This window comes from Schistocerca cancellata, chromosome 4 (assembly GCF_023864275.1).
Source record: "Schistocerca cancellata isolate TAMUIC-IGC-003103 chromosome 4, iqSchCanc2.1, whole genome shotgun sequence".
Lineage (NCBI taxonomy): Eukaryota > Metazoa > Arthropoda > Insecta > Orthoptera > Acrididae > Schistocerca > Schistocerca cancellata.
Window position 1 is genome coordinate 475,844,525 of NC_064629.1, and position 24,873 is coordinate 475,869,397.

A 24,873-nucleotide genomic window follows, 5' to 3' on the forward strand; every position below is an offset into this window, starting at 1 on the left:
TAGATATTATAGAGAAAAAAATCCTTACAATTTCAGAAAAAACTGAATGATTTATTCAAGAAAAGAGCTACATAAATTGGGCGAGTCGATACCGCGTTGGTCCACCTCTGGGCATTACGAAAGTAATTAATCGGATTGGCATTGACTGATACAGTTGTTGAATGTCCCCCTGAGGGATATCGTGCCAAATTCCAAATGGCTGGTTAGATTCTAAAATCCCGAGATGGTTGGAAGACTGCCCATAGTGCTCCAAACGCTCTCATTTTTCGAGAGATCCGGCGATCTTGCTGGCCAATGTGGGGTTTGCCAAGCACGAAGGCAAGCAGCAGAAACTCGAGCCGTGTGCCGGCGGGCATTATCTTGCTGAAATGTAAGCCCAAGATGTCTTGCCATGTAGGGCAACAGAACTGGGCGTTCAGTAACGTCGACATACCGCTGCACTGTAAGGTTTCCTGTAAGAGATCTTGCTATGAAAAGAATCGGCAACCCAGACCATCATTCCTGGTTGTCGAGACGTACAGCCAGTTCCACAAAAAAGTGTAAGCCATAATTTTAAATGTAACGTCTGCAGCGACATATCTGGTAGTGGTCTCGAATCTGTAATCAGTGCGCTTTTGCACAGTGTATAGATAAACAGTATGACAGTTGAATGTTTTGTTTTGTCGTTTGCAGTTTAAAATGAGTGCAAAATATCTGAGGCGTTTGTGCTCCTTGTAATTCATCAAAAGGCACCAAAGCTTTCATATGGAACTGCTGCTAAAAGTCTTAGAAAATCAAATACATTCGTTGCGAAATGGGGCAGACGGTAATTAGAGGTTGGGAAAGTGGATGGTTTACCACAGAGAGGGTTAACGTGCGCGAACCGGCAATTTGAATTTATTTACAGCCAATTTAAACGCTTTATCAAATATGCCTTCTGAGGCCCGTTAAGAAGCTATTTAGTTCGTACGAGGCAAACTAGGTGCTTAAAGAGGATAATGATCTGAAACATCGCAGCCGTTTCTGTATATCGTGGGAACAAGACAATGTGGTGCCCACGATGGATTGGCCTGCAATGTCTCCGGATGCAAATCAGATCGAAAATGTTTGGTCATACATAAAGATGAAGGTTAAAAGAAAGCCAATATATACTTAGAAGCAGCTGTCATATAAAATCAGGACGATATGGAGATCGTTACCTCGAAAATATGCAAAAAATCTCGTGAAAAGCATGCCAAAAAGGTGTCAAGCTATAATCGATAATGGGGGCAATTGGATTAACTATTAGGTAATTGTGGAATTAGTAACAACATGTATTTTCATAATAGTGTCTTTTATTTCATATAGATAACGGCGAAAACTTTCTTGTGGAACTGGCTGTATGGCGAGCGACACTCAGGTTGATATCCCACCACTGTCCCGGGCGTCTCCAGACACGTCTTCGGCCTGGAATCTCACTGACTGGAGTATAATTGTCTTCAGCGATGAGTCTCACTTTGAACTGAGGCCCGATGACCAGCGAAGACGTGTCTGACGACACACTGGACGGCCGTAGATTATCAACCTCAGTGTCGCCCACCAAACTGCCCGACAACCAGGAGTGATGGTCTGGGGTGCCGCCTCTTTTCATTGTTGGACTCCTTTCGTTGTCGTCCTTGGCACCCTTAGGCAGAGCGATACGTATTTTTCGCCCCGTATTGTTGTCGGTTATGGCAAACAATCCTGGGCTCTTGCATTTTAGCAAGATACTACCCGCTCGCAAACGGCGAGAGTTTTTACTGCTTGTCTTCGTGCTTGGGGAACCCTACCTTGGGACTGCGCGGCTCCTCCCGCCGGAGGTTCGAGTCCTCCCTCGGGCATGGGTGTGTGTGTTGTTCTTAGCATAAGTTAGTTTAAGTAGTATGTAAGACTAGGGATCGATGACATTAGGAGTTTGGTCCCTTAGAAATTCACACATTTTAACAAATCCTACCTTGGCCAGCAAAGTCGCCGGATCTCTCCCCAGCTGAGAACGTTTGGAGCATTATGAGCAGCATCCTCCAACCAGCTCGTGATTTTGACGATATAACGCACCAATTGGATGGAATTTGGCACGATATCCTTCAGAACGACACTAAACGTTTGGAACATTATGAGCAGCATTCTAGAATCAGCTCGGGATTCTGACGATCTAATGCGACAGTTGGACAAAGTTTGGTACGATATTCCTCAGAAGGGCATCCAACAACTCTATCAATCAATGCTAATCCGAATAACTGGTTGCATGATGGCCGAAGTCGGACCAACGCATTATTGACGCGCTCAGTTTGTGAAGCTCTTTCTCTTGAATAAATCATCCAGTTATCCTGGAACTGTAATAATTTGTTTGTCTGTACATGCACCTCACACCTATTGATTTCCACATCATTCACATAATTCCTTCGCGATGTACCTTTTTTTTCGCTTAGAGTGTATTAGAGTAAATTGGTGTGCTGCTGATTTAATTCCTTAATAGCAAACAGTTACCATTAATAATGAGAAAATTATCGCAAATGGACTTAGTCAATAAATAGTGTCAATTTAGTTATCTGTTATACGGTCTTAAGAGTTGGGGAACATCACGTAGGTGCTGCATTTCTGTTTCTGCCCGAGTGTTTCCATAACTACTCCAGTGCTCAAAAGATAAGCACTATAAAGAAAAGTGTGCATAGTTTCTAAACATGATGTGAGAAGAGCTACAGAACAAAGAAATTATTGACAATAATATATTTTTATATATTTATTTATTTGCTACAAGAACTTTATGGACCACCGTATAGATACTATGACGGACCGTGTATTCCGTTAAGGGCACAACGGGTAATTTGCCGTTACAATACTAAAGTCATATGCATTTACGGTATTCAGTCACAAATTCGTATACACTTTCTGATTATAGAGTACGATAATGATATTAAGAATAACAGTCATAGTAATGGTTTGTGAAGCCCGCCCGGTTAGCCGCGCAGTCTAACGCACGGCTTCCGGGCGGGAAGGAGCGCCTGGTTCAAAAAATGGCTCTGAGCACTATGGGACTTAACTGCTACGGTCATCAGTCCCCTAGAACTTAGAACTACTTAAACCTAACTAACCTAAGGACAGCACACAACACCCAGCCATCACGAGGCAGAGAAAATCCCTGACCCCGCCGGGAATCGAACCCGGGAACCCGGGCGTGGGAAGCGAGAACGCTACCGCACGACCACGAGATGCGGGCAGAGCGCCTGGTCCCCGGCACGAATCCGACCGGCGGACTTGTGTCGAGGTCCGGTGAGCCGGCCAGTCTGTGGATGGTTTTTAGGCGGTTTTCCATCTGACACGGCGAGTGCGGGCTGGTTTCCCTTATTCCGCCTCAGCTACACTATGTCGGCGATTGCTGCGCAAACAAGTTCTCCACGTACGCGTACACCACCAATACTCTACCACGAAAACATAGGGGTTATACTCGTCTGGTGTGACACGTTCCCTGGGGTCCACTGGGGGCCGAACCGCACAATAACCCTGGGTTCGGTTTGGGGCGGCGGAGGGGTGAAGTGGATTGCGGTAGTCGTGAGGTTGTGGACCACTGTGGCTGCGGCGTGGACGGAGCCTCTCCGTCGTTTATAGGCCCCCGATTACCATACAATACATACAATACAATACAGTGGTTTATGAAACCTGTTACTAGTTAATCTAAAACATGAAAACCGACTGGAAAACTGTAGAAATCTAACTAACAAATGATAAGAAAGAGACAGAATATCGAAAATGAAAAGAGATGTAGGGTTAACACCTCATTGCAGCAGCTGGGGTTCGTGGTCTCGTCATATACAGTGAGGTAACAAAAGTCATTGGACAGCGATATGCACGTACACAGGTAGTATCGTGTATACAAGGTACAAATGAGTAATAGGTTGGTGGAGTTGTGATTTGCACTCAAGAACGTTTCCCACATGATTATACCGGCATAACGGAAATTAACAGACTCTGAGTGCTGAATGGCAGTTAAATCTAATTGCATGGAACATTCCATTTCGGAAATCGTTAGGGAATTCACTATTCTGAGATCCACAGTGTCAAGAGGGTGCCAAGAATACCAAATTTCAGGGGTCACATCTCACCACGGACAACGCAGTGCCCGACTCCCTTCATTCAAAGAGCAAGAGCAGTGACGTTTGTGTTGAATTGTCAGCTGTAACAGACAAGCAACACTGCTTGAAATAACCGCAGAAATCAATGTGGGACGTACGTCGATCGTATCCGTTAAGACAGTTCGGTGAAATGTGGCGGAAATGGGCTCTGGCAGCAGACGACCGATGCGAGTGCCTTTGCTAACAGCACGACATCGACTGCATCGTCCCTCCCGGGCTCCTGACCATATCGACAGGATTGCAGACGACTGGAAAACATTGGTCTGGTCAGATGAGTCCCGACATCAGTTGGTGAGAGCTGATGGGCAGGGTTCGAGTGTGGCGCAGACCCCACGAAGCCATGGACCTAAGTTGTTAACAAGGAGGTGTTCAAGCTGGTGGTGATTCCATAATGGTGTGGGGAGTGTTTACATGGAATGGACTGGGTCCTCTGGGCGAACTGTACCAATCACTGACTGGAACTGGCTATGTTAGACAACTTGGAGACCATTTGCAACCAGACAACGATGGAATTTTTATGGATGACAGTGCGCCATGTCGCTGGGCCACAATTGATCGAGATTGGTTTGAAGAACTTTCTGGACAATTCGAGAAAATGATTTGGCCACCCGGATCGCCCGACATTAATCCCATCGAAGTTTCACGAGACATAACCGAGAGGTCAGTTGGTGCACAAAATTCTGACCCAGCAAAACTTTCGCAATTATGGACGACTACAGGAGCAGCACGGCTTAGCTGCAGGAGACTGCCAGCGGCTTGTGTCCATGCCGCGTCGAGTTGCTGCACCATGCAGGAAGAAAAGGTGCTCCGACAGGATATTGGGAGATATCCCATGACTTCTGTCACGTTAGTGTACATCGGGTTTACACCCAACAGCTGTTCGCCAATTTTCTGTTACTATTCCTCTTCTGTGCATTCTTTTAGGTGTGGCTCAGGCTCTGAAAATCTATAGCTCTGGTTTCCATTACAGGGACACCATTAGTACTAAATAAGGAACGTCACGCTTTATAATAAATTTACAACGGTTTTCTGCAATGAAGATATTCTGTAGCTGATGTTACTATAACTATTAAGGATAGTATCCTATCCTATGTGTTTAACCTACTCCAGATCCTGGAACAGCACTTACTTTTTCTGTAGTTCATATAGCGTTGTAAATATGAGTGTTGGGAAGGTTGTGGGTATCTAACCGTTGAGATACAAGTTCCACACGCTCACTGCAAACGCTTCTTTTTCATTTGCACCCCCTGTAGGGTTCTTCTCCTTATTCTGCACCCACGGAAATTCGGTTGCCAACGGTGACACTTTTTCGTAAATTCCACTAGAAATTTGTTCGAGATTTTGCTCGTTACGTAGCTAATTACAAGCCACTTTTTTGGGCTCTATTACTGCCCTGCACCTATAGGATGCAAATGAAAAATTCTGTCTAGAGATGTTAAATACTGCTCACAATATATTTAGTATACAACACCGCTAAAAAATGTTATCTCTCCACAACAACTCCACCGACAGAACTGGTTATGAGCACCCCTAACTGAGGCCACGTATGATTCACAGATCAATCAAGAAGTGTTTTTTCTAAGGTGGTTCAAGAGCACAATTAGCATTCAATCATCTTTTTGTCTTTTTCGTTTTGTGGGGTCGGAGTGAAGGAGGGGGGGGGGGGGGCGGAGGGTGCTCGTCAGCCTTGTGACTGGTTTGGTGCGGCCCGCCTCTATTTTAGGTGCTGTGTCACACTTCCCATCCCAGAGTAGTACTTACACCCAACCTTCTTGATTATTTGTTTTTGGATATGTTACAAGATTTGTCTTCTGTTACAGTTTTCTTTTCCTCTACGGCTCCCTGTAGTTCCATGGAAGTTATTTCCTTATGCCTTAAAAAACGTTCTGTCGTCGTGTCCCTTCCACTGTTCACTGATTTTCACATATTCCTTTCCTCGACGATTCTGTGGAGCACCTCGTTATTTCTTATCTTATTAGCCCACTTAACTTTTGTCATCCTTCCATATCACCAAATCTCAGAAATTTCGATTCTCTTCTTTTCTGGCTTTCCCAGAGCCTATGGTTCACTTCTACACAGAGCTGTACTGCACATATAGAGCATCAGAAATTTCATCATTATACTATGGCCTATGATTGATACTAGTAGAACTCTTTGCCTGTAGTAGTCTGCTCCCTACATCCGGTTTGCTTCGTTCGCCATACGTTATTTTGCTTCCAAGGTAGTAGAATTCCTTCAATTTGTCTGTGTCTAAAAAATAGCTCTTTGGATCTCTGGAGAAGCGCACCGTGTCAGCTGGTGGGCTGAATTTCGTCTCCCAAAAGGATCCGCGACGTGCTCTATAGGATTCATATGTAGAGAGCTCTCTAGACAATCAGTAAAGTGGCTATACAGGGTGTAACTAAATTCTCTTTATAGACTTTGAGGACAGGTTCCTTACACCAAAATAAGAAAAAAAGTGCAGTAAACATTGTAACGCACACCTTAATACCTAAGAGCACCTCATCTTCGATACTGTGAAACACATCTCTTCTAATACACGCTCTTTGCTTTCAGTATTTTGGTAGGAGGTAGTGTGGATCAAAAGAAGGAAAAATGTCCAGCAAACATGGGCTCTGAAATGTTTACCTTAAGAACTATGAACACTAGAAGAGATGCTGTGAAATGTGTGTGAGAATCCGCCATGTTGTTGCGCAAGGTGGGTGACCTTGAAACGAGTTCCACTCGCTGCTGCTAGGCCTGGCAGGATCGCACTCAAGTAAACAAGTAAGAAATTACAATAAAGATAAACATATGCAACAAATTTGATTAATGACCATCAAAAGCAAAGTACTAAGTATGAAAATTTAATGGTTATTGGTTCATGGTGTGGGTTCCTGTAGTCATGTCCTAGTTCATGAACCACGGGCATCGTATGAGTGGCCAAGTAAGTGGTCCCGACAGTCAGGATACCAGTTGCTTTGGGATAAGGCTGGGCATCTCAGACATATTCTGAGTCGTGGTCACCTTTGTGCTCATACGGCAAAGACTACCAAATCCACCGGTTAGTCCCTCAGCCGTTAGGGGTAAAACCCAATGGGACTCGGGGCAAGTAAGGCTAGCAACCTGCTTCCCTGGTACTTTAAATATGATGCTGGCAACAATCAGAGCAAAATGCCTTGGACTTTTGGAGGTGACGGAGTCCCACCTCTAACTGACAAACCAGGGACTCCTAAGATACGACTTGGCAAACAAATGGTAATGAGATGGGGAGCTATTAATATCAATGGGGGCTACTCTGGGAAGAAGGTAGAGCTGGCAGAGGCTGCAAGTAAGATGGGGCTGGACGTTTTAGCTGTTAGTGACATTCGGGTAAGGGGTGAGAAAGAAGAGGTCTACTTGTCAGGAGTCAAAGCAGGAATAGGGCTATACATCAGGAAAGAAATGGAACCCAGCATAGTTGCAATAAGGTATGTAAACGAACGACTGATGTGGATAGATTTGACAGTGTCTAGCAAGAAAATTAGGATTGTGTCAGTATATTCGCATTGTGAAGGGACAGATCAAGATAAGATGGATAGTTTTTATGAGGCACTCAGTGATGTAGTTGTTAGAGTAAAGGACAAGGACAGTGTTCTGCTCATGGGTGTTTTTAAAGCCAGGATTGGAAATCGAACAGAAGGGTATGAAAAGGTTATGGGTAAATTTGGAGAGGATATGGAGGCCAACAGGAACGGGAAACAACTCTTGGATTTCTGTGCCAGTATGGGCTTAGTAATCACAAACTCCTTTTTTAAACATAAGAACATTCACCGGTATAGTTAGGAAGGCAGGGGAACCAGATCTGTCATTGACTATATAATAACAGATCAGGAATTCAGGAAGGCTGTGAGGGACACACGTGCATTCAGGGGATTCTTTGATGACACTGATCATTATTTAATCTGCAGTGAAATTGGGATTGTGAGGCCGAAAGTGCAGGAGGTCAGGTCCATAGGTAGGAGGACAAGAGTGGAGAAACTTCAGGATAAGGAAATCAGGCACAAGTACATAACAGCGATCTCAGAAAAGTACCAGTTAGTTGAATGTAGTCAATTACAGTCATTGGAAAAGGAATGGACAAGGTACAGGGACACAGTACTAGAAGTGGCTAAAGAATGTCTTGGAACAGTAGTGTGTAAAAGTAGGATGAAGCAAACAGCTTGGTGGAATAATACAATCAAGGCAGCCTGTAAAAGGAAAAAGAAGGCGTATCAAAAATAGCTACATACCAGAACCCAGGTAGACAGAGAAAGTTATGTTGAAGAAAGAAACAAAGCCAAACAGATAATTGCAGCATCGAAGAAGAAATCGTGGGAAGACTTTGGAAACAGGTTGGAGACTATGGGTCAAGCTGCTGGAAAACCATTCTGGAGTGTAATTAGCAGTCTTCGAAAGGGAGGTAAGAAGGAAATGACAAGTATTTTGGACAGGTCAGGAAAACTGCTGGTGAATCCTGTGGATGCCTTGGGCAGATGGAGGGAATATTTTGAAGAGTTGCTCAATGTAGGTGAAAATGCGATCAGTAATGTTTCAGATTTCGAGGTAGAATGGGATAGGAATGATGATGGAAATAGGATCACATTTGAGGAAGTGGAAAAAATGGTCAATAGATTGCAGTGCAATAAAGCGGCTGGGCTGGATGAAATTAAGTCGGAACTCATCAAATACAGTGGAATGTCAGGTCTTAAATGGCTACACAGGATAATTGAAATGGCCTGGGAGTTAGGACAGGTTCCATCAGACTGGACAAAAGCAGTAATCACACCAATCTTTAAACATGGAAACAGAAAAGATTGTAACAACTACAGAGGTATCTCTTTAATCAGCGTTGTGGGTAAAATCTTCTCAGGTATTGTTGAAAGGAAAGTGCGAGTATTAGTTGAGGACCATTTGGATGAAAATCAGTGTGGGTTTAGGCCTCTTAGAGGTTTCAGGACCAGATCTTTAGCTTACGGCAAATAATGGAGAAGTGTTATGAGGGGAACAGGGAATTGTATCTATGCTTTATAGATCTAGAAAAGGCATATGACCGGGTTCCTAGGAGGAAGTTATTGTCTGTTCTACAAGATTATGGAATAGGAGGCAAACTTTTGCAAGCAATTAAAGGTCTTTACATGGATAGTCAGGCAGCAGTTAGAGTTGACGGTAAATTGAGTTCATGGTTCAGAGTAGTTTCAGGGGTAAGACAAGGCTGCAACCTGTCTCCACTGTTGTTCATATTATTTATGGATCATATGTTGAAAACAATAGAATGGCTGGGTGAGATTAAGATATGTGAACACAAAATAAGCAGTCTTGCATATGCGGATGACTTAGTTGTGATGGCAGCTTCGATTGAAAGTTTGCAAAGTAATATTTCAGAGCTAGATCAGAAATGTAAGGACTATGGTATGGAGGTTAGCATCTCCAAAACGAAAGTATTGTCTGTGGGAAAGAAATATAAACGGATTGAGTGCCAAATAGGAGGAACAAAGTTAGAACAGGTGGAAGGTTTCAAGTACTTAGGATGCATATTCTCACAGGATGGCAACATAGTGAAAGAACTGGAAGCGAGGTGTAGCAAAGCTAATGCAGTGAGCGCTCAGCTACGATCTACTCTCTTCTGCAAGAAGGAAGTCAGTACCAAGACTAAGTTATCTGTGCACCTTTCAATCTTTCGACCAACTTTGTTGTATGGGAGCGAAAGCTGGGTGGATTCAGGTTACCTTATCAACAAGGTTGAGGTTACGGATATGAAAGTAGCTAGGATGATTGCAGGTACTAGTAGATGGGAACAATGGCAGGAGGGTGTCCACAATGAGGAAATCAAAGAAAAACTGGGAATGAACTCTATGGATGTAGCAGTCAGGGCGAACAGGCTTAGATGGTGGGGTCATGTTACACGCATGGGAGAAGCAAGGTTACCCAAGAGACTCATGGATTCAGCAGTAGAGGGTAGGAGGAGTCGGGGCAGACCGAGGAGAAGGTACCTGGATTCGGTTAAGAATGATTTTGAAGTAATAGGTTTAACATCAGAAGAGGCACCAATGTTAGCACTGAATAGGGGATCATGGAGGAACTGTATAAGGGGGGCTATGCTCCAGACTGAACGCTGAAAGGCATAATCAGTCTTAAATGATGATGATGATGATGATGATTTATTGCAAGAAATAATTTACTGATGATTCTATAAACTTCTGTTATGTCCATTAGTAAGGAGCAAACTTTTTCAGATACATAATTCTAATAAAACAAAAAGTTAATATATATTTTTCTCTTTTAATATCAATAAAGGAAAGAAAATGTAATTAATTCATCAGTTTATTTTCGCTTACAGGGAATATATACTAACATTTATTCAACTCTCTTCTACTTAGAAACTTTCTAAGTTTCTGGCAGTTTTAATTAGCCTTTCCATTTACGGAATGTTGTTTCGTCAATAAGAATTTCACAACACAAACAATTTTGAAGGGTCATAACAACTACAAAGAATATTGTAAAGGTAACCAGATCAGTATCGAACTATCATATATAAATTACTCATATCTTCTACAAAATTATTTTCTTGTAATTGCTTTAGGAAGATATGGGTGTTACGAAAAGACACGTTTTTTACATTAGTTGTTTTAATATTTTGACAGCGAAGTTAAAGACTTTTACAGAAAAATTAACAGTGTAAACAGGTGCTGCTTTGAAACATTACAAGGCTCGGCATCTTGATCATTTCTCCGTCTCTACAGGCCCTTCAATTAAAAAAATAGTTAACTGCAAAGAATACCTAAATTACTGGTATTTTATGAACAGTGATGATACTAACCCTGCCCTGTATTTCATATGAAAATACGTTTTTTTATCTCTCGCGATTTTGGAGTATTTATAGCTATGGTAATTGCCTAATCTGTAATTGTCAGTACTTTCACTATTGGCTTTGGTCTCAATCTGGTCAGAAATGGATAAGTTAGAATTCTGTATATTTCACAAAAATCGCTGATAAGAAAAGTGTTTGAACCTAAAAAGTAACTTAACGTGCCTTATTTAAAGTGAATCATTTATTTATGATGGAAACATCCTATGGAGAAAATTACAACTGTCAAACATTGAAGCTTTGACTGCATTGTTCAATTGTACGGCTGTGAATTTTAGTAAACCAGTCATTAATTTACTCTCGTGCATGATAATTTAAGAGACGCGCAGCCACCATCATGGATATCAAAATCTGCCAGTCACACTGAGGAGCTGCAGCCAGAGAGAAAACACGTTACAGCCAATCAACTCTAATGGAATGTAATAAGGAGCCCACAATAAAATTCAGTGCGGAACAAAGCAACAACTAAGATGAGAAGCAAAACGCTTCATACATATTGGCGACCATAATCAGTTTCGCGTTATTGAGGGAAATGGTGTCAATGGAAATAGGAAGTGATACCGGCCTGAAAGCGAAGATGAGTGTAGCCTACGAATCCATCAGATTATGACATAACTAGAAAAGTCGTTACTAAAAGTTATTAATTTCCGTCCGTCAATACACTTCTTGAATCGGAAACCAAGGGAGCGGAGAAGACGAAGAACGGAGGTCTCTGAGCCCGAGTAATTAACTTTTCCACGGAGTTCAGCCTGTATTTTTTTAGCCGTTGGATACTCTCCTCTGTCGTAGTATCCGAGTACAGTTCTACACACGAGCTCTTCGTTAAAATCGTCAAAGTCGGTTGATTTCCGCTCACGTTCGTATCCCTTTCTTGGAGAATCGAAACACTCATTGATGTCTGGCGATTCTGCCAATGACTCAGATTTGCTAATATGGCCTATAGTTGACTTGGAGTCACCACAGGCTTTAGCAGTAAGTTTATGAATTACTCCTCGCTTCTTCATTGTCGGCCAGATCTGTAAAAAACTTGAGTACATTCGATATGATAATTTTCGATTGTTTACGAATGTCTTTCTGTCCTTTACGCACACCGACCGGAGGAGTACTACAAGTAGGCCGTTGCTCCTGGATTGTTGTTCACCACCGAACACACGTCAAAGCACCTTTCTAAAGACAGTAAGACACTGGGGTCAGACGTGAACACTCGATATAGCACGGTAACACTGAGCTTTCAGCTGCTCTGACCTACCGCACCGCACCGCACCGCACCGCAACAAAGACGAGAGGCGGGCGAATCACAGCCTGCAGGTCCTGCTGGTGGCTGACAGCGGCCGTGACCTTGAGGACTCTACTTTCGTGGCGGCCACTCTCTGCAACGACCCTACAACTCCAGCACCTGATCTAATTGGAGTAACTCCCTACAGGATAGCTCATCGCCTTCTATTAAATAGGAACATACGATGTGGAGTGAAAAGAGTGAAAATTCAAAGTAATATGAGCGATGAAGTAGACGTACTCGCGACGCAACGCAGTATTGAAGGGTTAAGAAGAAAGATCCACGAAATGAAGGAACAAAAACCTGCTAGCTTGGACGATATCCGCGCTGAACAAATAAAGCATTTTGGGCCTGCAGCCCTAAAATGGATTTTACAGTTGCGTTACTATCACTCACACTACGAAACTGTAGAGGAAAGCGAAGGTGGTAGGCCTTATAAAACCAGGGAAAGGTCCTACAGATCCACAAAACTTGAGGCTTGAGTCACTACTATGTCATCTCTCCAAGGCATTTAAAAGAATGTTTCTTGACAAATTTTTTGAAACAACAGAGACCAAAATCATATCAGAACAAGAAGGATTTATGCCTGTAAATCACGTTATGGAGAAATACTCAGTCTCACCCAAGACTTTATAGGACGGAATCGAACGGGAGGAGAAAAGTGGAGTCGCCTTTAGCCGTACGCTGTGGCCGAGCGGATCCAGGCGCTTCAGTCTGGAACCGCGCGACTGCTACGATCGCATGTTCGAATCCTGCCTCGGGCATGGATGTGTGTGCTGTCCTTAGGTTAGTCAGGTTTAAGTAGTTCTAAGTTCTAGTGGACTGATCACCTCAGATGTTAAGTCCCATAGTGCTCAGAGCCATTTGAACTATTTTGAGTCGCTTTTACAGAGCTCTCGGCTGCCAATGATACTGTTAACCATTAATGGATGCTCGTTAAATTTTATAACATGACTAAGGAATTTCGAATGACAAAATTAGTGGAATGTATCATAAAAAAGGCGTTTCCATGAGAGGCTATAGGGGAGGAATAGCGGCTGGAGAAGGTAAAAAAATAGTTATCCCAACACAGTGTCCTGTCACAAATGTTTTATAACACCTATAAAAAGACCAGCCCATAAACGCTGCCGCCCGGAGTGGCCAAGCGGTTCTAGGCGCTACAGACTGGAACCGCGCGACCGCTACGGTCGCAGGTTCGAATCCTGCCTCGGGCATGGATGTGTGTGATGTCCTTAGGTTAGTTAGGTTTAAGTAGTTCTAAAGTTCTAGGGGACTGATGACCTCAGAAGTTAAGTCCCATAGTGCTCAGAGCCATTTGTGTACCATATACACTGAGATAGGTTACACACTGCCCAGTCACATTAACGTGAGCACCTGTCAAATGGGTTCTGGATGACACAGATATGGATGTGGAGCCATACCAACTCCAGTGCCGTGGCCAGCCACGCTAGGTTTATCGGTTGAGAATACATGGCGCGAGCAGCAAAAAATGGTTCAAATGGCTCTGAGTACTATGCGACTTAACTTCTGAGGTCATCAGTCGCCTAGAACTTAGAACTAATTAAACCTAACTAACCTAAGGACATCACACACATTCATGCCCGAGGCAGGATTCGAACCTGGGACCGTAGCGGTCACGCGGTTCCAGACTGAAGCGCCTAGAACCGCATGGCCACACCGGCCGGCCGCGAGGAACACGATCGAGGTGATCCCACAGATTTTCGATTGGATTTAAATCCGGGAGTCTGGTTGTCAGGGAAGTACACTGCAACCCGTGTGATACCTAGTATTGTCCTGCTGGTGGATGCTATCGTGCCTAAGAATAACAAACTTCACATAGGGGTTAACATGTTCCCCAAGGATAGATCCATACTTGTGTTAATATACTGCGCCTTCCAAAATGGCGAGATCATCCAGGGAATGCCACGAAAACATTCCCCAGACCATAAGACTCTCTCCTGGTTGCAGTGTGTTTACTTTCAGATGTTTCACGGCTTACACACCACCGATCATCCGGCCGATGATCTGAGGTCCGCTGTCGTCACCCAGTGGTTGTCCAGTTGTGGTACTTGCATGGAAATTCCCGCCTTCGTCGCTGATAAACAGCAGTCAGCACGTGTGCATGAACTTGGTGCCTGTTGCGCAGCCCGTATCTCGTGGTCGTGCGGTAGCGTTCTCGCTTCCCACGCCCGGGTTCCCGGGTTCGATTCCCGGCGGGGTCAGGGATTTTCTCTACCTCGTGATGGCTGGGTGTTGTGTGCTGTCCTTAGGTTAGTTAGGTTTAATTAGTTCTAAGTTCTAGGGGACTGATGACCATAGCTGTTAAGTCCCATAGTGCTCAGAGCCATTTTTTTCAGCCTGTTGCGCAGATCAACGTTCGTTGAACGGTCGTTGAGGAGGCAGTGTTAGCACTGCTGGTAGCCCTTTGGCTCATCTGGGCAGTCAGCTGCTCAACAGTTGCACGTACGTTATCTCCACAACTGTGGTTCACCTCTCTCATCTGTGGCCAGTGGTGTGCATCACAGTTGCCTCGGCGCCGATTTTGGCTAGCGCAATTTAGCCGTGCACGGTATAATTTAACGAAGGCGGCACGCGAATTGATTGCAAACTTAGCAGTTTAGGAAATGCTTCCACTCAAGGCCTGCAAAACAATCATCACGTCCTTTTGGACGACAGATAACTCTCTTCGTTTCCATATTACGACGACGACTGCACTGTATCTCACGCACTCCCGACACGCTTTATATAGCCTCCACTGCTGGAGCTGCTACCTGCCGTCTGTGAATGGTTAGAGCACGTCGACGTTGAACTTAGGCGGTGGTCACATTAATGTGACTGGACCGTGTATATGGCAATGATACTGCCATGTACACACAAGGAAAGTTGTTTGAGCAAGTGGAAGTGAAACTGATGCGGACTGTCGAAGACTTAGCTGTCTACTACAGAGAAAATTTCCTCAAGCTAAATCCCTGTCAAACTCGGGTGTACGCCTTTTACCTTAGAAATAATGACGTACATAGGCAATTGAAAGGGGTGTGACACGGTCAGGAGTTAAGCCACGATTATTCGCAAATATATTTGGATATCCGGCTTGACAGGACTCTGACATTTCGGAAGCACTGTCAAAGCATCAAGGGGAAAGTATGTGCAAAGAATAATATCATCCAAAATCGCACCAACACGATATGGGGAGTTCAGCCTCAAAGTATGAAAACATCGGCTGTCGCACTATGTGTTACGGCCTAAAGTCAAGCGCCGGCACGCTAGTCGGGAACGACAGGGAAGAGAAGGCTGTGAGAAGAAGTTAGCCAGTCGCACGCTGACCGGACCTTCCTCCAGGACGACAACGCGACAGCAGTGGCCCCTATGTGAACAGGACTGACTGACTGACTGCTGACGCCCCAGTTCAATAGGACCTTCACGATTAGCGACTTGGCTAGCTGCGTCAACGCTAGACACTTCGCTTGTACTCTCTATGCTGCACAGACTTGGGATTGTCTATACTGAAGAAGATTATTTTATATGTTCCCCTTTGCTTGCAACACATCTGTGTAATTGCCAAAGTTAAGTATTCTAATTTTTTTCAATAAAACTCATTAATACGACTGGTTTGATTGTTTGTCTAACGACCCGAGTATGCAGGCTTCCTAGACAGTACACTATGTTTCTCTGTAGCAGTGTATGCACCATCTATCTGATACAACTCTTCACATGCCAAATATGTTGACGTGGCCATAAATGAGACACTGTGCGTAGTATCTGGCTGCCTAAAACGAACACCAGTTCCACAAAATTATCCCATTGTCAGTATATTCCACCCACAAGTTACATGCGAGTACGAAAAGAAGAAACAGTATGATGATCGCAGGCACCAGTTTTACGGCTACAAAATACGACACAGCCAACTGAAGCCCTGGCGAAATTTTGTACGAATGACAGGCCCTTTAGATGGGCTGCCTGAAATGCGGAAGGAAAATTTATGGTAAAACTATATTTATCAGACGCTAACAAGCCTATAAACAACTGGCTGCTGGCAATCATCTACTGTTTCTGATAAGAAGAGCCTTAACCGCTTAAGAAGTTGGGTCACACAGGGAAATAACAACCTGATACAATGGAGACAGAAGGAGAGGGACTCGTGTGAATGTGTCGCAATACGACATGCTCAAACATAGGCAATACTTGCACAGTGGTAGACTTATCATAGCAAATGACAAAGTCGTCCATGTGACTGATTACTGCGAATATGAAGTATAATTGTTGATCCGAACAAGTAAAATAAGTATGTATTAACGTAGAGAGCAATATATATGTCAGAATGATTTGTAAGGTCAGAACCAGCATAGGGAGGTGCTCATTTCAACATTTTTAGTTGTAATAAAAACAATATATTTCTAATGATGGTCATCTTTTACGAAATTTCGTAACATGTCATGAACACGATTAGAGTGCTCTAGTTTCCTACATGGTAAATAGGCGGCGCAGCTGCGCCACATGGTCTTCCGCTCGGGGCCTTTCTCGTCTTCAAAGTGTTGCAGACAGTCAGTCTGTTAGAATGGACATTGGGTGATGAGTCTGAGTAGTTTTCGGCAGGAGACAAACTTAATTTCTGGGCGGCAATCTAGCTGCATCACTTCAACACTTTGAATTGAGTTGGTGATGGGATTTGAGCAGCCCGCAAAGACTTCTGCTATTTCACGATCCTTTTGAGTGATGTGCGCTTTCGTAACTGAAGATCATTAACTTGGCACGAATGTTAGTTTATTACATTTTGAATTTTACCGGACAGTAAATCAGCATCGCTATTGAACTACAGTAATGTATTGTCTGGACTTCGACTTTTCTTTTGTTTTATTTTAAAGGTAGCTTGTTAAAGTGGTAAATCTGCTAAATATACCGTTAGATATTTCACGAAATTTTAGCTGCACCCTGCTAACATCTTAATTCTTTAACTCAAGGAGGAATCCAACACGCATTTAGTACTTTTGTGTGAGGACACCGTATTTCTTTTTGCGGTATTAATGAAGATATAACTTACCGTGTTCAACTTAACGTTGTTACTGCGTTGAATACATATGTCATTATTTTATTTCCACTGAACTCATTTTACTCAATTTATTATATTATTTATTAATAATTGAAGTATATGCTAGACTTCATGTGTTTAAACGGTGCTTGTCTAACAAAACCTACCATAGACAATTCGAGCTGTTATTAGGGCAGGATCGTTCACTGGCCCTAGCTGCAATAAGTCGTAGCACTAACTAAGAACAAGGACGCAACACATCGTGATTATGTTCTTAACTACGGGGAATCGGCTTGCAAACTGTTAAAAAGTTTGGTAGAGTAACTGTGGTGTCACCGCCAGACACCACACTTGCTAGGTGGTAGCCTTTAAATCGGCCGCGGTCAGTTAGTATACGTCGGACCCGCGTGTCGCCACTATCAGTGATTGCAGACCGAGCGCCGCCACACGGCAGGTCTAGTCTAGAGAGACTCCCTAACACTCGCCTCAGCTGTACAGCCGACTTTGCTAGCGATGGTTCACTGTCTACATACGCTCTCATTTGCCGAGACGACAGTTTAGCATAGCCTTCAGCTACGTCATTTGCTACGACCTAGCAAGGCGCCATATTCAGTTACTATAATATGAACAGATAATATTGTGAATCATGTACCGTCAAGAGCGACGTTCATCATTAATGGATTAAAGTTAAGTATGAAACTAATTACGTCCGCTTTCTGAATTCTCATTCCTTGTCATGTTCCAGACCTCACGTCAGTATAGTTCTTCCCTTCTCACGCCAGCCTGCGTGAGCTAAAACGCGTGCATTTCGGCCTCCTCTAGTAACACGGTGTCGGCTCTTCTGCCAACACAACAGTAACGTTTATCATTTCGTCATTGACAAGTTCATTAGAGATGGAATACAAGATTATATTGGCAGAGAATGTGGAAGGAATTAACCTTTGTTCTTTGCATCCTTGTACTTGCCTAAAGAGATTTAGAGATATCACAGAAACACAAAATCTGGATGGCCGGATGGGTATTCGAAATTCGATCCTCCCGAACGAGAGTGCACTGTTGTTAATCACGGGGCGACCAAGCACGGTGGCTGTTAAATGTTTAGCAGATACTTATTCAACAGTTAATAAAACTAGGGTTAAGGTTTCGGAATGAATTACCACTCTGTATCGGTGTTTGCGCTGATTGGAAACTTCCTGGCAGATTAATTCTGTTCAGTTCATTCTGGAAACAGTTCCCCAGGCGGTGGCTAAGCCATTACCCGCAACGTATTTTCTCGCAAGAGCAGCAGTCCGCAACGTGTGCGGGAGAACTTGTGTGAAGTTTGGAAGGTAGCAGAGGAGGTGCTGGCGGAAGAACAACTGTGAGGGAGGATCGTTAGTCGTGCCTGAATAGGTCTTTTCAACGATGAACTTGAAGAGGTTCCCATGTGTCATTCGCGCAGATCTAATCACCCTCTGTAATAAAAAACTAATGTTTTCGACGATAGACTTTGTAAAACATCTTGTGACGTTCACACAAAACCCCGCTATAGCCATAGAGTCATGGACGTCAGGTCGTATAGAGGAGCCGACTGTGCGTCAGACCACTTCCTCATTGTGTGCAGGCTTAAACTCATGTTCACCTACATGCATAAGAAGAAGGGGACACTAGAACCTGCTTTGAATGTTGAGAAACTACGAGAAAGTGCCATTAAAGAACAATATGCTGTAGAAATCAAAAACCGTTTTGATGTCCTAGAGACCCTCTAACCAAGAGAGAACGTGGAGGAAAGGTGGAAAGAAATAAAATCCACTGTACTAAGTGTAGCGGACGATATATTGGGCAGAAAGAAGATAACTAAGAAGAGGAAATGGTTCAACTAGACATTCCAGAAGGCTACAGAAAAGAGAAGGGAGATGGGAGAGAAGTGGCTAACTGACAGAGAGAATGAGCAGAAAAGGGAACATTTTATCAACATCAGAAGGGAGACAAAGCGAATCCTAAGAGCATAGAAGAGAATATATCTAACCAGTTTGCTAGAACAAGTTGAAGCAGAGAGCCAAAACAAGCACTCAAGACAATTCTTCCAATACATAAAAAATCGGAAACGTGGATTTCAGAGCCCAACTTTTTTCATTAGAGATAAGAACGGCAACCTGATAAATGACAAGGAAAGAATTGTAGGAAGATGGAAAGAGTACTTCTCAGAGCTGTTGAATCGCCCAAACCAAGATAGGATTTTACCTGCAAACGCTAAGGAGGAAAGGAAAGATGAAAAAGAATCGGAAGTTAGTGGAGAAGAGGTGAAAATCGCAATCAAAGGACTGAGAAACAACAAAGCCTCAAGGAAGGATGGAGTAACATCAGAATTAATCAAGGAGGGCGGTGAGAGCTTACACTTAGAGATATATAAACTGATCCAGTTGATATGGGAGAAGGAGACACTGCAAGAAGATTGGAAACTGGCTATAATATGCCCTATATACAAGAAGGGAAACAAAATGGAATGCGGTAACTACAGAGGAATCAGCTTGTTGAATGTAACGTATAAGGTTACAACCATTCATAGGGAACAACATACAGGAGTACCAGGCTGGCTATCGACCAAACCGATCGACAATAGATCACATTTTCTCACTAAGACATTTTTTTGAAAATCATTGGGAATATGATAAAGATATCTACAGTCTGTTCGTCGATTTTCAACGTGCATATGACAGCATCCACAGGAATAGCCCATACAATGCAATTTGGGACTTGACATAGTACTATTAAGTGAATCAAAGCACGAGTTGAAAGAAATGTATCCGAAAATGGACAATAATGCACAGAAGGTAGGACTCCAAGTGAATCGAGACAAAACAGAGTTCATGCAATTAGGGAGAAGACAAGAGCAGGTATAATTTCTTGAGATAGATGGCAAGAGGTTCAAGAGAATAGACTAGTTCAAATACTTGGGATCTTGGTTTCCCACGAACAACAACATAAAAATGGACATCAGGGAAAGAATAGCAGTGGGAACGAAATGCATGCATTCCCTCAGAGAGACGCTTGGTTCTAAATCGATCTCAGTGAACACTAAGATGAAAATCTACAACACAGTGATATGCCCAGCAGTAATGGACGGTTCAAAAACATGGAGCATGACTAAGCGATAAGGGGAAAAACTATTAATATTTGAAAGAAGAGTAATTAGGAAGATATGGGGACCAGTTTTAGATAACGGAGAATAGAGAAGGAGGAAAAACGAGGAAATCTACCTTCTATTGCGACAACCAACTATCCTACAGAAGATAAAGAGCTAAGGAATACAATGGGTGGGCCATGTAGCCCGTATGCCAGATGGAAGACAGGCGAAGATGCCACTAGCGGGGAAACCAAACACAAAAACGCCCCATTGGACGGCCAAGACAGCGCTGGATGGACGACCTGGCGAAGGACCTAGCAGCCCTGGGAATTAAAGACACCTGGAGGAACCGGGATCAAAACAGGAAGGAATGGAGGCAGTTTGTGGAAGCAGCGCGTGGCCTGCAGGGCCTTTGATGGCTGAATATCTATCTATCTATCTTCTTCACGCTTGGTCAGGCATTAGAATTTAGATTTGGGCAACTGAATCAACACAACTATTATTTTCACTTTTTGTATGACATACATGAGTTAAAAAATAAGTCTAAGGAAAAATTAATAACTTTCTTCAAAAAATCTGGAAATTATTTTAGCTGATGGCGAATCAGCTAATATAAATGGCTTAGAATTAGCAGAAAAAGTATCTGTTGTTTTTGCGCTTTTGGTTAAAAAGGAAAGCCCAAGTGATGTGCTGAAATTGACAAAAGCCATAAATTTTGCTTCCGAACTTAGCATTGCGCTAACAATATTGCTTATCATTTCTGTAAGCGTTGCAAGTGGGGAAAGGAGTTTTCCCAAATTAAAACTAATAAAGAACATTTTGCGCTCGACAACTACGCAAAATCAAGTGAATGGTTTGGCAATGTTGACGATTGAGGTTGGAATAGCGCATGAAGTAAACTTTAAAGAGGTAATTAAACAGTTCGCAGAATTAAAAGTGAGGAAAAAAGATTTTCGTGACTTTATAGCTTGGATGCTTTTGTGATATATAAATTGTTTTGCGTTGTGTATTATAAGATTGAAAATCCAGAAACAAAATCTTAAAAATTACACCTAGTTACCTAATCTCTTGTACTATAAGTTACTTTGCACTTTATGTATAGGGAATCGCATTACTGTGTTTCCGACGACCGACAGTTTTGAATGCACTACGAATAAGGTTTAATTTTTACTCATACAATAAATCATTTGTAGTCTCAACATTTCAGTCTTTATGGTTCACTTAAAGCCCAAATTCTCTTCCGCTGTGCGTAAAGTTTATGAAGTGCTTTTCACAGGACAAAGAAATGTTCTGTTGGCAGCATTTTACAATATCATTACCACTGTTCCCGACTCTTCGAAGGGCTTATATTTCTGGTTTCATACTTCGATATATTACTCACTCATCACTGTTCAGTTTTCTGCTCAATTTTTCACTCTTGCATAATGTCTGGCAGTGTTCCGTGCTTTTGGGGCATATTGCTTCCACGCACACTTCAGTATAACCGCGATGTTCTGTGTAGTTGAGTGGGAAACAATAAAAGTGAGGTGGTCGCCAAAAAGGACTTACTAAGCTAGAAACTCCGGCATTGAGAAACGTAGTAATGAGATTACCCTACTTGTTTATTGTAATGATGCATCATTTAGTGTCTTACACAGAATGTAACTTTGTAAATTGTTTCCAGTTAAAAGTCTTCAGTGTTATTAGTATGTTTAGCAAACTTTTGTAAATTGTGTAACTATGAGATTATGCTGTACCCGTTTGTTCTAGTGATGTCACTTTCTGCCTTGCACATAATGTAATTTTGTAACTTATATCCATTTAGATACATGATTTTTACATTATTTAAAAGACTAAAATTTTATTTCAATAAATAAAATATTTAAATTACCTAATAACAAGGGGGAGGCGCGGATGGAGGTTTTCAGGATGGGAAAGGTCACCATCCAGGCTTTCGGTTTTGAGAGGGTCATGATTCGGAATAGTCATTCCTTGTGAAATGAATACAACAATAACAATAGCAATAATAATAATAATGTTAATAATAATGACAATAAAGTGACAAAGTCTAGATATTTGTAAATCAGAAATATAAATATTTTATTATAATGTGTGGATCATGACTGCAATGCCTCCAACCTCCCGCTCCCTTGGATCCACGCTTGACGAGGGGCGGCATTTTAACTATCTCGTCCGGGGCGGCATTAATGCTAAAGTGGGCCCTCCTGCATTCCACACGGCGTCAGGAGAGATTCCTCTACAGCAGGGCCGGCCACAGCGCTTGAAAGCTCACGCACGCAGCGTGTGCGAACCGTGTGTGAGCCAAGGCCCCCCTATCACTCGGCTTTGTTCGGCCCTTCTCGGAAGTACTCGGAACAGCGCGATATCTCATTTAGCATGGCTCTGAGGCATTTTGCGGTCTGCACAACTCCCCGAGTTCGGCAGAATCGTGATGTCAGCGCTATTTACAGCTATTTGTTCGTGTGAAGGACGTTTGCAGGTCCAGTGGCTGTTTTGCTCAAAAGAGGCATCTTAGCAATCTATCGCCACAATCCTCTAAAATGAATGGGAATGACAGAAGAGAGGGATGACAATTCCCAATTCTCATAGCCGATAGGTACTGCATATCTGCTACGAAACGGCAATACAATATCATGCAGAAAGAATTTAAAGATTTAGTTAACAATGAAAGAACAAAAAAATTACTACGATCAACAGATTGTATTCATTGTTCTGTACAAAAGAAGCACTTTGGGCTAAATTCGCACGCATGGAGCTCGTGAAGAAATCAGGGAGAGGTATAGTAAAATTTCTGAGATCGAGAGTATTATTTCATTGTCTGTTGCAACAGTTTCCAATGGAACTGACTGAAGAGTATGGAGACTCAGTGTATTACTGCAAAGTACGTTCGGTAAGTCAAGGGACAAGACTGGAACGATTTTTTGATTCAAAACTCGTTATTGTTGTATCTATGAAGGAAATAAGAGTGCAGAAACGAAAATTAGATCATCTGGAATGGATTGCAGACTTCGCAAGTGGACTTGACTGCACACTGTCAACAGTAAGACAATGCAAGGTAACTTCTTTCTGATTTGATGGGGATGGTTTTAGAAAGAAAATCGCATAGTAGAAGGGACAAATTCTGGCGAAAACAGTCGAGTTCCCCAGGCTCATTGGCGTTAAAGAACACGCAAGGTTTGAAGAATTCATTGCACCTTTATCAGAAATACAAGGATAGTTTTATAAAGGTTATGAGGACATTGTCAGTCTGACATATATTTCTGAGCTGTTATCGAGACCGTTTTCCGTTTCAGTTGAAAGCGCCTCTGTGCACGTGCAGGTGTAACTGATTGACCTGCAAAGTAATTGCAGTTCTAATGAATCATCTTTTTACGTTAAAACACACCCAGACGTCTACATTGCTTTCTTCACGTAGAGTTTCCAAGTCTCTATAATGAGGTTACAAAAATGCTACAATATTTCAATCGACATATCCGTGTGAAAGACCTTCTTTTGTTATGAAACCAAGTAACTCATGATTATGTGGCAGCTTGAATGCAACACTCTGTGAAATTGTCTGCGTCTGTTCATATGCCAACAGTTAATACCAGATAAAATTATATTATGACCTCAGCGCGCCAAAAATAATTATATAATAATGAAAATTTGTTTTGTTTGACATCTATGTTGTTGAAAAATATGAAACATAAAACTAAGTCGTATGCAGTACAGCTGCACTGCCGTTGAAACGCAGCATGTTCGCAGATTTCCCTTCTTCCCCTCCACGCGCTATGCCCCAAGGAGGGGGGGGGGGGGAGAGGGGCGAAATGTGCAGCGAGGCTGAGCACTTTACCACTTGTGCCTGGGGCATGGGCCACGAGCCGAAGTCTTGGCCACTCCTGCCTTACTGCTTGCATCGCCATGAGTTGCGAAGCTAGAGAGCTTGGACCTCTAATGATTGCTGATGTGGGACTTTTAAAAGGTTCAAATGGCTCTGAGCACTACGGGACTTAACATCTGTGGTCATCAGTCCCCTAGAACTTAGAACTACTTAAACCTAACTAACCTAAGGACATCACACACATCCATGCCCGAGGCAGGATTCGAACCTGCGACCGTAGCAGTCGCGCGGTTCCGGACTGAGCGCCTGAACCGTTAGACCACCGCGGCCGGCTAGATGTGGGACTTTGTAATATTGTGCAATGCATGGTGGATGATCCAATCGACGTCAGAACCAGCGTGGTCAAACGTATCACGGCACAGTAGCAGCAGTTGAGCAGTCGGAACTACTGCAGCCCTGTGCTAAGAACTGTACCCTCTGGCATGCCATGGCATGACACAGGAACCACGGTGCTTATAAAGATGTAACATACCATCCCCATTCCTGTGCCTCCAATCGTTTCAGACTTAGGACTAGTGAAATGCTTGAATTTGATATCATTTTCGGGCATATGGATATTTTGAATATCTCGCCATTTTCAACTTAAGAGAAAT

At 42.9% G+C, this 24,873-nt stretch overlaps 1 protein-coding gene across 3 annotated transcripts in view; it reads right to left on the reverse strand.

The window, feature by feature from the left end:
• Window positions 1–24,873, reverse strand: part of LOC126183833 (GTP-binding protein Di-Ras2) — an 880,171-nt gene that overhangs the window by 56,717 nt on the left and 798,581 nt on the right. The gene's annotated exons all lie outside the window — the stretch shown is intronic.